The sequence below is a fragment of the Spinacia oleracea genome, chromosome 5 (assembly GCF_020520425.1).
Source record: "Spinacia oleracea cultivar Varoflay chromosome 5, BTI_SOV_V1, whole genome shotgun sequence".
NCBI lineage: Eukaryota > Viridiplantae > Streptophyta > Magnoliopsida > Caryophyllales > Amaranthaceae > Spinacia > Spinacia oleracea.
The window spans coordinates 80,451,263-80,464,519 of record NC_079491.1 but is presented as its reverse complement, the minus strand read 5'-3'; the positions used below and the strand labels follow the sequence as shown (position 1 = coordinate 80,464,519).

The 13,257-nt window shown below is 39.6% G+C and overlaps 1 long non-coding RNA gene across 1 annotated transcript; it reads right to left on the bottom strand.

Moving 5' to 3' along the window:
• Positions 1 to 6,671: 6,671 nt before the first annotated feature.
• Positions 6,672 to 12,293, bottom strand: LOC110792855 (uncharacterized). The gene is made up of 4 exons (XR_002534526.2): positions 12,241 to 12,293; positions 9,481 to 9,531; positions 8,710 to 8,770; positions 6,672 to 6,987 (listed from the first exon to the last, which is right to left on the bottom strand). It is a non-coding gene; the product is annotated as an uncharacterized lncRNA (long non-coding RNA).
• Between the last annotated feature and the right edge of the window lie 964 nt (positions 12,294 to 13,257).

The window sequence follows — 13,257 nt, the reverse complement described above, 5'->3', positions numbered from 1 at the left end:
CTTTGAGCTCGAGGGGATCAAGAAGACGTTCGTCACCTACAGCCGAGAGGCTGGTGTCATGGCGAACGAATTGGGGATGAAGTTGGCAAGCTCGCCTTCCAAGTTGAAGAAGATGCCGAGGCGATCCGTCGCCTTGAGAAGGAGAAAAGCGAGATGTCTGCCAAGTTTAAGCAAGAGCTGCAGGAGAAGGATAAACTCATCAAGATGGGGGAGGAGAAACTCGCTCAGTCCATCGAGAATCGGCAGTTGGTTCCGAACGAGGCTGACAAGGTTCCTTTGCTGAAGGATCGACTTCGTGAGAAGACTGGCGAGGTTCAGAAACTCAAGAAGGAGAAAGCCGAGCTTTATACTGCTGATCAGTGTCGAGAGCAGTATTAGAATGGTCTTTGCGGTACTCGACGGATGTTTGCGAAGCACATGCCTCATGTTCCTTGGAATGAGAAGGTCCTTGTTTTGCTTAAGGCTCAGGATCATCTGGAGGAGTGCCAAGCTGACCGCGATGAAGCTGAAGCGAAGCGTCAGAAGGCCATTGAGGATGCTCGGGCCCGAAAGGTGGCTTCCAAGGGTGATACCAACATTGGTGATTCCTCTAAGGCTGTCCCTCCTAGCTTTGATCCCGAAGCTCCTCACCCTTAGGAATTCGTGTAGTCGTCTCCTTCAGAGTCGGTTGGTTCCAGTTGAGGACTTCCGAAGTTGCGCTCAAGTTTCTCCTTTTTTTGGCTTCAGCTCTGCGTCGTACTTAATAATTTAGTTCGTTTTTGCTTCCTTGTACTTCGGTAGGCTGATATCATCTGTTGATGGCTGCCGATTTTAGCTTTAAACCCATTTTTATTTCAACTTTTGAGGATTCCTCGGGTAGTGCCGAGTTTGTTGATGTAATTGTACTTTTCTCCTCGAATATTGAATGGAAAATAGTTTCAATTTTCTATTCGACAGCTTTGTCTATTTTTGAGTTTCGGAGTCTTCGGTTTTACCGAATTTCTTCAAATCCGAAGATTTTTTCAGAAACTCATCTTGCTTTGAGTCCTTCAAATCCGTAGATTTTTTTCAGATTCATTTTGCTTTTGAGTCCTTCAAATCCGTAGATTTGTTCAGACCCATTTTGCTTTTGAGTCCTTCAAATTCGTAGATTTGTTCAGACTTATTTGGTTTTTGAGTCCTTCACATCCGTAGATTTGTTCGGACTTATTTGGCTTTTGAGTCCTTCAAATCCGTAGATTTGTTCAGACCCATTTTTCTTTTGAGTCCTTCAAATCCGTAGATTTGTTCAGACTTATTTGGATTTTGAGTCCTTCAAATCCGTAGATTTGTTCAGACCCATTTTGCTTCAGTCCTTCAAATCCGTAGATTTATTCAAACTTATTTGGCTTCTGTTCTTCTGATTTCTTGTGGTTCGAGAGCCTGGGTAAGAAATCGCTAGTCTGACTCTTAGTTATGACCTCAGTGATCTGTAGACCTGTGCCGAGCTCTCTATAACTCGATTCGAGCGACTTTGTTACAAACAAAATTTTCCAAGGTATCGCAAATCCGGGGATTCTGGACGATACCTCACGTGTTGGTTTTTGAGTCAACCATTTCTTGGAAATTTGTCCAAGGAATGGTCGGCTCGGGTTGACTTTTAGCTTCGGTGATCCGAGGATTATTTCCGAAGTTGCATGCATACAATAAAATGGTGATAAAATAACATAGGGAGATACGTTTAACGAAACACATGGTGCCAACGGCTTTCCTCTTCTCATTAAACTACTTACTTGGATTACAAGGAGCTTTCGCTTATACAAAATATTTCTTAAGAACATCGACATTCCAATGGTTCTTCAAGATTTTCCCATCTAACTGCCTAAGCATGAAGGTTCCAGATCTCTTTTCGGCGTGAATGATGTATGGCCCTTCCCAAGTTGCCGAAAGTTTCCCATGGATCCTTCCTTCTGAATTGCAGCAGCGTTTCGGAGCACTAAATCACCGACCTTCAGAGGTCTAGCATTGACTCTTCGGTTGTAGTGCTTACCAACCCTTTGCAAATAGGTTGCGTTCAGAGTTCTGGAGTCGTTCCGAGCTTCATCTAGCAGACCTAGGGCTTCGGATAGAAGTTGGTCATTGCTTTCTCCATGGATTCCATCATACTTGTTGCATGACTGGATCCTCAAGCTTTCTGTTCCGATTTCTACAGGGATGACAGCCTCGGAACCGTACACCAAATGGAAGGGTGTTTGCCTAGTTCCCTCTTTCTCGGTGGTCTGAAGGGACCAAAGTGTTCCCGGAAGCTACTCTAATATTTTCTCTTTTCATCTTCCACTCTCTTCTTGAGTGCATTGAGGATTAGCTTGTTCGCGGCTTCTGCTTGCCCGTTGCTTTGCGGATGGCATACTGTTGAGTAAGTTAGGTGGATACCGAACTGATAGCACCAACTTTGCAGTGGGGTGTTATCAAACTGTTTCTCATGGTCGAAGACCATCAGCCTCGGTGTGCCGAACCTTGTGATGATGTTTTTCCAGATGAACTTACGGACTTGTGTTTCAGTGATGGAAGAAACTGCATAGGCTTCAATCCACTTGCTGAAGTAATCAACTCCTATAATCAACCACTTCTTCTGGTTCACAGCCGAGGGGAATGGACCTATTATGTCCAATCCCCATTGTGCAAATGGTAAGGGGTATAGTGTTGATTGTAGGGTTTGATCTGGTCGGTGGATAGCCGATGCGAATTTGAGGCATTTCTCACACTTTCTTGTCATTGCCTTTGCTTCGGAAACCATGGTGGGCCACCAGTATCCGCCCCGGAGTGCCTTATGTGCCAAGGCCCTACCCCCGATGTGGTTTCCGCATATGCTGAGGTGGATCTCTGTCAGAATGTAGTCGGCATCGGTTGGTCCGACACATTTCAGCAGTGGGGCTGAAAATGACTTTCTCATGAGCTCTCCATTGGCATCGATGATGAACCATCTATTGAATCTTTTCAATTTTCTTGCTTGCAGCTTGTCTTCAAGAAGTTCTCCCCTTTCCTTGTATGCTATGACTGCGTCCATCCAGCTCGGCTCCGGGCGCAGGTTGCATACTGTAGGGGCTGGAAAATCAATGCTTCTCTCTTGGTGAACTTCCACATGGATCGACCTGTTTAGATTGATGAGTGTTGAGCTTCCAAGTTTTGACAGTGCGTCATCTTGTGTATTCTGACCTCTGGGGATGAGGATGACTTCGAATGATCTTAACTTTGACGTGAAGAATTTAATTTTTGCTAGATAAGATGTCATGCTTGGCCATTTGGCCTCATACTCCCCTCGGATCTGGTTGGCTACAAGCTGTGAATCAATTTTAAGGCAAACATATTCGGCTTCCAGAGGTAGGCAAAGCTCTATCCCTGCGATTGCAGATTCATATTCAGCCTCATTGTTGGTTTCTTTGAAGCCAAACTTCAAGGCATACTCTATGATTTTCCCTGTTGGAGGTATCAGCACGACGTCGGCTCCCGAGCCGTTGACTGTGGAAGATCCATTAGTATAGACCTTTCAAGTGCTCTTTGTGTCATCCAACATCTCTTGATACGAGCATCCGGCCAAGAAATGAGCGAGTGCTTGCTCCTTGATGGGTGTCCTCGGCTGATACTTGATGCCGAACTCTGATAGTTCAAAAGCCCACGCAGCCAATCTATCCGACCTCTCTATTTTGTCTAGCACTTTTTCGAGTGGTTGGTCGGTTAAAACCACGATCTAATGAGAGTCGAATTAGAGTCTCAGTTTCCGTGCAGCTACCACCACTGCATATGCTACTTTCTCGATGAGTGGGTACCTAGTTTCGGCACCCGTTAGAGTTTGGCTGGTAAAGTAGATTGGTTGTTGCTTCTTTTCTTCTTCCCGAAGGAGTACTGCGCTTACGATCCCAGGACTAACTGCGACGTATAAGTATAAGGTTTCCCCCTCTTTCGGTCTGGCCAGCGTCGGCAGTTGGGCCAGATGGGCCCTGAGCTGTTGGAACGCTTCTCTTTGCTCTTGTTCCCATGTCAGCTCGGGATGCACCTTCCTCGGGACACCTTTCTTTTTTATTGGTTCTACTTCTCCTCCTGGGAGGGTCTTTTGGTTTGAGATCTTTGAAGAAGGGAGCCCCTTTGTCCGAAGCTTTCGAGATGAACCTTAATAGTGCAGCTAACCTGCCAGTTAGTCTTTGCACGTCTCTCTTTGTCTTCGGCTCGGGCAGGTCTAGTGATGCCTGGACTTTGTCCGAGTTTGCATCGATCCCCCTTTCGCTCACCATGAATCCGAGGAATTTCCCTGACTTTACCCCGAAGACACACTTCTTCGGATTCAGCTTCCTCTTATATTTCCTCAGATTGCCGAAGGTCTCGGCCAGGTCCTTGAGGTGGTCTTCTTCCTTGACGCTTTTCACTATTGAATCGTCTACATAAACCTCGACGTTCCTTCTCTTCTGATCAGCGAAGACATGATCAACTAGCTTTTGGTAGGTTGCTCCGGCATTTTTCAAGCCGAAGGGCATCATTATGTAGTTAAACACCCCTGCACTTGTGATAAATGCAGTCTTCGCCCTGTCATCGGGGTGCATGAACACTTGATGGTACCCTTGTGGAGTCTACCAATTGATCTATCCTCGGCAGAGGGTAGCAATCTTTGGGGCAGGCTCGGTTCAGATCCGTGAAATCTACGCACATACGCCATGAGCCGTTTGCTTTTTTGGCCATCACCATATTGGCCAACCACTGGCTTTGTTTTTCTCGGAGGAATAATTCCTCTTCTTCTGTTTGATTGGCCGCGCTTCGGCATTGACATCCATCTTGTGGCATATCAGTTGCCGACCATGCAAAAATTTCTTTGTGATCCCTCAGCATTTGGATCAAATCTATTCGGAGTCCCGAGCTTAGGCCTTTTCCTATACGAACACTCCTGTCTGAATCATCTTCGGGGAAGATATCCTCCATTTCTTGATCAAGCTCGGAAAAAGGGGTTTCGGGCCGAGCATCAACATCTGCGGGTTTCACCAGACTGCTCGATTCGACCTTTCTCCTCTTCGCCTCTTTTTCCCCTCTCGTGGGATCTTGCTTATCTTCCTCATCTTCAGAACCTTCTCCTAGCCTTGGCTTTTGGATGGCGGTGTAGCAAGTTCTTCTTGTGACCTTTTGATCACCTTTAATTCGCTCGGCGAAGCCTGCGTCCGAGACATATATCATCATCTGGTATGTGGACGGGATTGGTTGCATTTTGTGAATCATGGTTTGTCCCATGATGACGTTGTATACTGAATCGCAATCCATCACTAAGAATTCTTCTCGGACGTTCCTCGCCGCTTGGCCTTGACCAACTGTTACTGGTAGGGTCATCTTTCCTCGGGGAATCGCTGCTGAGCCATTGAATCCGAACAGTGGGTAACTGACCTTTGTTAGCGACTCCTCTCCTTCCTCGAGGATCAACTGTTCGAAGCATTTTTTGAAGATGATGTTCACGGCACTTCCCCCGTCGACCAATACTCTATCAACATTGTGGTTGTTGAGATCAATGGATATTACCAAGGGATCCTCGTGTTTGTATTAGACTCCGAGGAAATCATCAGCGGTGAAGGTCATGTTCGGGGGATGGGGTTCCTTCTCCCCTACAGTGCTGAAGTTGACTCGATGGGAGTGCTCTTAAATGTTTCTTACTGGCATGGTTGGACCTCTGTCCCCCGAACATCACTAGGATGTCATTCTTTTTCTTCCCAATGGCCTCGTAGATCATCTTTTAGGGTTTCTCATGTGGCTTGCCATTTGGAGCTTTTTCCTTTTCCTCCATTTGGTCGGCCAAGTACTGTTTGAGGTAGCCTCAGCTCGACGGACGAGGTCTTCGATGTTATCCTCCAGCTGATTACACTCTTCTGTGTTATGGCCAAAGTCATCGTGGAACTCGCACCACTTGTTCTTGTTCCTGCGAAGGGGGTTGGTTCTGAGTTTTCCCGGATATTTCCACTTCTCATCATTCTTGTGGAGGCTGACAATTTCTTTTCGGGGGGTAGTTGGTGTACTTGGGTTGAAGTTCACCCTTTCTCCAGTCTTTCTTCGGGCTTCCATCTCTTACACCCTTTTTCTCTTTCCCTTTTCTTGAGTTGCCCTCGGGCTTGATCTGGTTTATTTTTGTATCCCTCGGCACTACTACAAAAATAGCCTAAGAAACCGGGCAAAACAAGGAAAAGAAACCTCAATTTATACGGTGCCTAGGTAGTAGGTCTCTTAGCATAAGAGACCGGAGTTTTTACCTGGTTTCTTTGATATATCTAAGAAACCTATTTTGACAGAAAACTGGTTTCTTTGTTCATTTCCTGTCAATTTAAATACAAAGAATAGGAGACCGGATTGATACAATATGCGGTTTCTTTGACTGTACTAGGAAACCACTTCGTTACAAAGTGCGGTTCCTTTAATTTTTTTAAGAGACTGTAATTTAAGCATCTATGGTTTCTTTGATACTCTTTTGGGTATGAACGTCTGTAGTCTAAGAAACCAGATTTATTAAATATCTGGTTGCTTTGGTTTTTGTTAATTTTTTTATTAAATTTTAAATGGCTGCTACAACCAATAAATTATTGACAGATAATATATTTTCAAAATACATTGTACCTGTTAGATGCCATCCAATATCCAAATTGTCTCAATTGACATTTAATAATCCATTATATTCATAAAAATTCTCCAAATCGACCAATGTACCAACTTCTTGTTCTCCAAAACAATTTATAAACTAAATAAAACTATTGTGAGAATTACAAGCTCAAATCCAAAGTACTTCAAATGTATTAACTTGCTACGAGATTGCCAAAAAAAATGTTAGAAAGTTTCAATATGCACTAACTACAAAGATTATTCATGACCAAAGTCCAAAAGATCATTTTCTGCATCTTCATCAATTCGATCATTGATAACTTGTTTTTGCTTGAAAAAATATGTAACCAAAGTATCCCGTGTCTTGTCAATCATCGCTTGAGAATAAGTGGCAAGAAGTTGAGGAAAGTACTACATACAAGACAAAAATATGATTAGAATAGGTATATGTTAAAAGATAAAAACTAATCAAGTACATGCAAAGACAACGGAGGAACAACCGCCTTGGCACAGTGCATTACCAAAGGCAACAACCCTTAAAGATCTTTGTCCTACTGCGACTCTTCTTTTGTCTCAGCGTCAAAATCTTGAGTATTGTTGGTAGGTATTCTTAGTTGTAGTTGGGTATGTAAACTGAAGTATGTTCTGATGATGTATGTATTGTACCAAATATTAACTTACTGCATTGCGCGCTGTTCGGATTTGTTTTTGCATTATTAACTTCTCAAGGTTCTGCTGATATTTGCTGTATTTTTTTGTCTACTTAACTGTTTTATTCATTATGAGAAATTATGTTCATAATCTTCTAGATCACATCTTTGTACGTCTTCAGTAGATGCAGGACCATGAAATCAATCAGCCTTCTTAAAACAATTTTCCAGCTTGAATAGTCAGGAACGATTAGCATACTACAAGACATAGTGAATTTTCCTAAGCTCATGAGGTGTCGAAGATCACTAGCTGCCCGGATTAACCAACAACAAACCTTCTATTAATGTGTAATGTAAACTGGAAATTTAAAACTATCATGCATTATCAGTGGATGAACGGGATTTGTTCAGCCTATGCATTATCAGTAGATACAAAGGATTTGATCGTTGTGGTTTATTTTGGTGGGATTTCTAGCTGATTTAGCAATTTTATTGTACCATTTTTTAGAGAAAATGTTGCAGGCCTTCTGTTTCCAGGAAGTGTTTTTTAGGAAATGATTATAAAGGTATTATTACAGGGCATATAAATGTAAATGAGTTGCAGGGAGTTGAAGGGGTTCATGCAAGGTGAAAACTCTTTGGTTGATCAAGGCGTATTGGTTTCCTAGAAACTAGAGCCTTAAGGGAGAATCTTAAACTTTCCACTTTGATACCCTGAGGTTTTGCACTGTTTCACTTTGGTGCCCGACTGCCTGTATTTTCACTATTTTTCATTTGGTGCCCTGGCGTTTACATTTTTTAACTTGAGTGCCGCATAGTTAACTCAGTTAAGAGATATGTTTAAGTAATCCTCTTTCCTAAAGATTCTTGTTAATTTTTGTTTGGAACATAGAAAAAATCATGTCCTCTACTTTATTCTAATGTCAATCAAATTCTTTACATATTTGGTTTACCTTGCTATAAACATACAGGTTAAGACAATCAAAAAGATTGTTTAGTTTATTTAATATTGTAGTGTATTATACCCAACAAATGCTTACTCAAAGGTTTTGCGGGACTGCTAAGACAAGAAATGACAGTAGTACTATATTTTGTGCTTGGATCAATTATTTTAGATTAATAAGTAGGATGGAGAATTTTGAAATCAAGATAAGGGCTAAAGTTGTGTCTAGTCAGTAATCATTTTTCATATCACTTCATTATCAAGCACCAGCGGAAGGGCCTAATCATCATTAAGTTCAAAAATCTGCCAAAGCTACAAAATTTGAAGGTTTGAGGAAAGAATAGAAGAAAATGTCATGGCTGAAACTCTTTCTATCAGAATGGGTTTAACAATAGAAAAAGATAGGGGTGGAATCGGGTGAAATCAGGCTGCCCATTCAACAACTCAGGTCATTACATGTATGCAAGAAGAAAGGGGAAGGGTAGAATGAAAATGTGGGCATTAAAGGGGGAAACGCAAGGGAAGTCAGATAGAGAGTACCTAAAAACACCAACAGGAGGATACATAATGGAGATAGCTTAACTATGTAGCCAAGGCAAAGCTGAAACAGCAGCAAGCCAATGTTACAAGCAACCATATTTCAAAAAAGTATAATAACAGAGTTGTAAGCAATCATATTGCAAAAATAAAATAATATAAAATAGATGAAGCAAACTCGGGAAATGAACCTCCTTTTTCCTCTTCTAAGCCTTAGTCTCAAAATGATTGGGGTTGGCTAACATGAACATCGGTTCATGTCCATAAGATGTGACTATATATAAACCTGAAAAACGGGGTAGTTACACATTCCATATAATGAGCATTCAGAGTTTTCAGCAGTGGTATAAAGTTACTATTGTTATTAAATGTTAATAGACAACTTCAAAATGCAGTCTTATATGTTAGTTATATGGCTGAAGCATCCACTGAAAGAAATTGTAACATAACTTTCACATTAAATAGGAAACAGCAAAATGCAGTCTTATAGTATTCCTTCTGCCTCATTTCTATTGTCAATAAATCTATCTTCTCCCCCCACTTAAATCAGCAGAATAAAACTTTATAGATTACTTTATATACTAAGAATATGGGATGCAGAAAGTACTATAATGCCTCCCAATCATCATAATTCCCAAGCAAGTAGGCAATCCATATTGTCAAGTATGCAGATTTTAAGTGCAAAAACAAGTCATCATATGCAAGATATGAATGCATTGTTAGTGACAAATGAAAAAAACGAGTCACTGAAAGTTTCCATTACGAAATAGATACCTGTAACGTTGCTGCAACCTCAGTGTCCAAGGAAAGTTTCCTTTGTGGCTCCTGTACAGTGAATATTTTGTTTTTGTTTTTTTTTACAAAGACGGCTTTCTCAACAAAATTCATTTCGGGTGGAGAAAACCACCATCAGCATGAATTGACAAAAAACAATAAGAGACTTCAGAACTTCCAAGCAAATAACCAATCAAAATAGTAGGCATCAACTAATAAGTGGCGGTGCAAAGATACTCACGATCTTCTAAATAGTAGATGCATCAACTTTCTAAACACAAATTTACCAATATCAATCATTTTGTTATAAACATTCTATCAATTCTACCCATAGTTTTTGGTTTTTTAGAGAAAGCATGTTCAAAAATTCTACCTAACAAGTTCATAAATTAGAAAAAGGGAGATTCAAGAACATATAGAAATTTCCATGGAAGTAATCATCCAGAATAATTACTTCTTACACTTGACTGACATTGTAGACTCAAAAAAAAATTCCCCAATTAAATCATACGAAAGTACAGGAAAACGGTCTCAAAATTATATATCTAGGGTGAGCATGAATACAATCGTATAGGGTAAAGAAAATAGAATCAAATAGCATACATAGAAAAGTTAAAATTAATTCAGGAATCAGAAAAAAATCGAATGCATAATAGTTATATGGAATATGAATCGCTAGAACAAGGTTAAAACAAGGATGTTCATAAAATTAAATCATACGAATTCACTAATTAAGAAATCCTAATTTAAGCCTCAAAACCACACAAAAATGACTAACAATTCAAAATACAACTTAAGTTGTGAATTTTAAGACCAAGTTCGAATCGAAATATGTAAACTAACCTTGTTCTTCTCGCAATTCAGAACGCCAATTGCTCATTTTTGTAAACTCGAATTTAGATACCAATCGCCAGTGTAAAGATCAAATCACCTGTGTAAATACCTAATCCCCAATTCGGATGCTTGAAAAATTGAAGAGGATGGACCAAGGAGAACGAAGAGGATGAAAGGTTTTAGGAGAAAACTGTACACTGAACGTGGAAGGGAGGAAGAAAAAAAATTAGCCTAATTTTATTAACACATTTTAATGGTTGACAAAAAAAAATTTAGCAATATTTCCTTAAAAGACTAGAAAGAATAAACTGTTGCAATAAAAATTTATAATTCACAACTGTTGCTATAACTTTTCTACGGTAACGCTTTTCTAAAGTTAAAGTCTAATCAAATGAATGATTATTTAACCGTTGCAATAACTATACTATAGCAACAACGGTAAAACTGTTACATAAAAGGGCGTTGCTATAACCCTTATTTCTTGTAGTGTTAGCTTCTGATAACAAGGAAAGCATCAACATGATCAATCATCCTCAAAGCAATGCAGATGAGTTAACTAACATAATTATGGATTGCAGGGAACTGAAAATACTTTGTTCAGAGATGAGGCTCAGTACCAGGGTAGGAAAACAAACCAACTAGCTGTCGTGCTGACAAAGGATGCAATGGAGGGAAATCAGGAAATGTTCACGACTATTATTATGCAAATCCCGAGCTTCTATTGTAATTAAGAATTTATATGAAGCTAAACTTCATAGATGTTTACCTAATGGGTCTGTAACTTAATGCCTTACAACTTTTTGCACCATTTATGGAGGAACTTTGTAACCTGGTTATTGTTGTTTTAAAATACTTTATAGCCCCTTTTTCTACCAGAAAAATACATTACACGCACACATTCCTATGAATATGCAAGCAGCAAGCAATTTACGCTAGTAAAAAAAATTCATCAAGTTATTAATTGTTAAATGATTAAAATAAAAAAGAGGAGACAAAGGGATAAGGAATTATATATACTCACTTAATTCAAGCGCGGACACCAATAAAACGATTTTTTTTTATAGAATCAAAATATTAATTATATGTTATTAGAGCATAATAACTTATACAGTGAATTTTGTCTTTTCATGTTTAATGTTTAATGTTAAATTCAAAATATGTTTACAATCTTCATGAAATAAAGCAACAATTGCCATAGACGTGATAAATTATACTATACCATGATAAGATAAATTCAGACCAGATATCCTTATTTCAAGCAACTCGATTTTGAGATAAAATGAGTAAGAAAAACTATACCTTATTGATTAACTAACCTTAAGTAATGGAAATCCTATGTCTTTTGATGATTAGGTAAATATTGATAGTGGTTTCGAGCTTTAAATATGGCGACTCCATTACCTATATCCATGAGTTTCGGTTCTAAGGTCCATGTTGTTCAAGAAGGTTTCAAGTGTTCATTTTCAGCTCCCAGCAACAACATTATTAGCAGGAATAATACTAGCCTTTTTTCATCTAAAGACCATATTTCGAGTACATTGAGGACAAAGGTGAATAGAAGATTGAGTTTTTCAAAAGAAAAAGATCATGGAAAGTGGTATAATCAGTGTTTACAAACTAGTAGAACAGAAATTTCATGTCCCACATTTTATGCTTCAGAGTCTGATTTCACAGAAAGTCATAAGAGTTCATTAGAAATATACTTGGAAAAACTTCAGAATCAAGCGAAACAAGTTTCACAGGATTATGTCAGTGATGCCTCTGATTTGGGTTATCAAACTAATCAACTGTTTGCAAGAACGGAGCTGGGATTACTCGAGAAATATCTTGACTCACTCAAAGAAGGTAATCAACTAGAATTAAAGGATTATTCGACTTTTAAGTCTTAATATGAGTTTAGTTAAGGCTTGTTTCATGAAATCTTACTCTCTTATCTTGTTGCAGATGCGAAGTCTGAAGAATGTTTACCATATTTTTCTGACAGAAATACATTAGGAAACTCTGAAGATTCTGTTAGCATAAAAGGCATGGCAATACAAGAATTCGAGAGAAGGACTGTTTATGATAAGAATGCTGCATCACCTCCTATGTATGACGAGCTAGCAACAAAAGGCTCCTGAAATTGAATAGAACAAAAAAACGTAAGGTTAAATTTCTAATATTAACATATGGCCAACATATAAAAACCTGAATTATTTAACACTAAAGGTTATGAGCATGGGAACACTCATTTTAACTAGCTTCTGCTAGACCTGATAGACATATGCAGCGATGATGTGCAGTAAAATGGCAAAGAATTAGAGAAGATGATGAAGCTAACAAAATGATGCATGTGTTAGGTTATGATACATATGACATTTACATAGATCATGCGGAAACAACCATTAACCCAGGAAACATATTATTTACACATAATCATATAGCATAATTAGATGCATACTCTTTGTTGCGTGCCTTCCCTAGCTGCGCCCGAACCGAACAAGAACAAGTCTTTTAGGACTCCAAGTGTCGTCCCTCCGTAGAAAGTCCACAGCACGTCCGGATCCGCCTTAAGATTGACCAACTAGAATCGCCCTTAAGGTACTCAGAAAATTCGGCACTTTTGGGGCAAGATGGGTGTTTGAATTTTCTCTCAAAAATCTCACTTTTGAATACTTTGAAACTTATGTATAAATTTTGACCCCTAGGCCTTTATTTATAGAGTTATGGAAAAGGAATCGTAATCCTAGTAGGATGCGAATTAATTGGAATTAGAATTCTACATGAATTCTACTTAATCAATTTATCCAATAGGAATAGACATTTAATCATACACTGACTCTTGCAGTTTCAGGAATCTCGCATGAGCTCAAACTCACACACACACGGCAGCCACAAGGGCTGCCCACGCATGCGAGCAGCAGCCCACGCAGCGCGGCCCACGCATGCGCGGCCTTGTGCGCG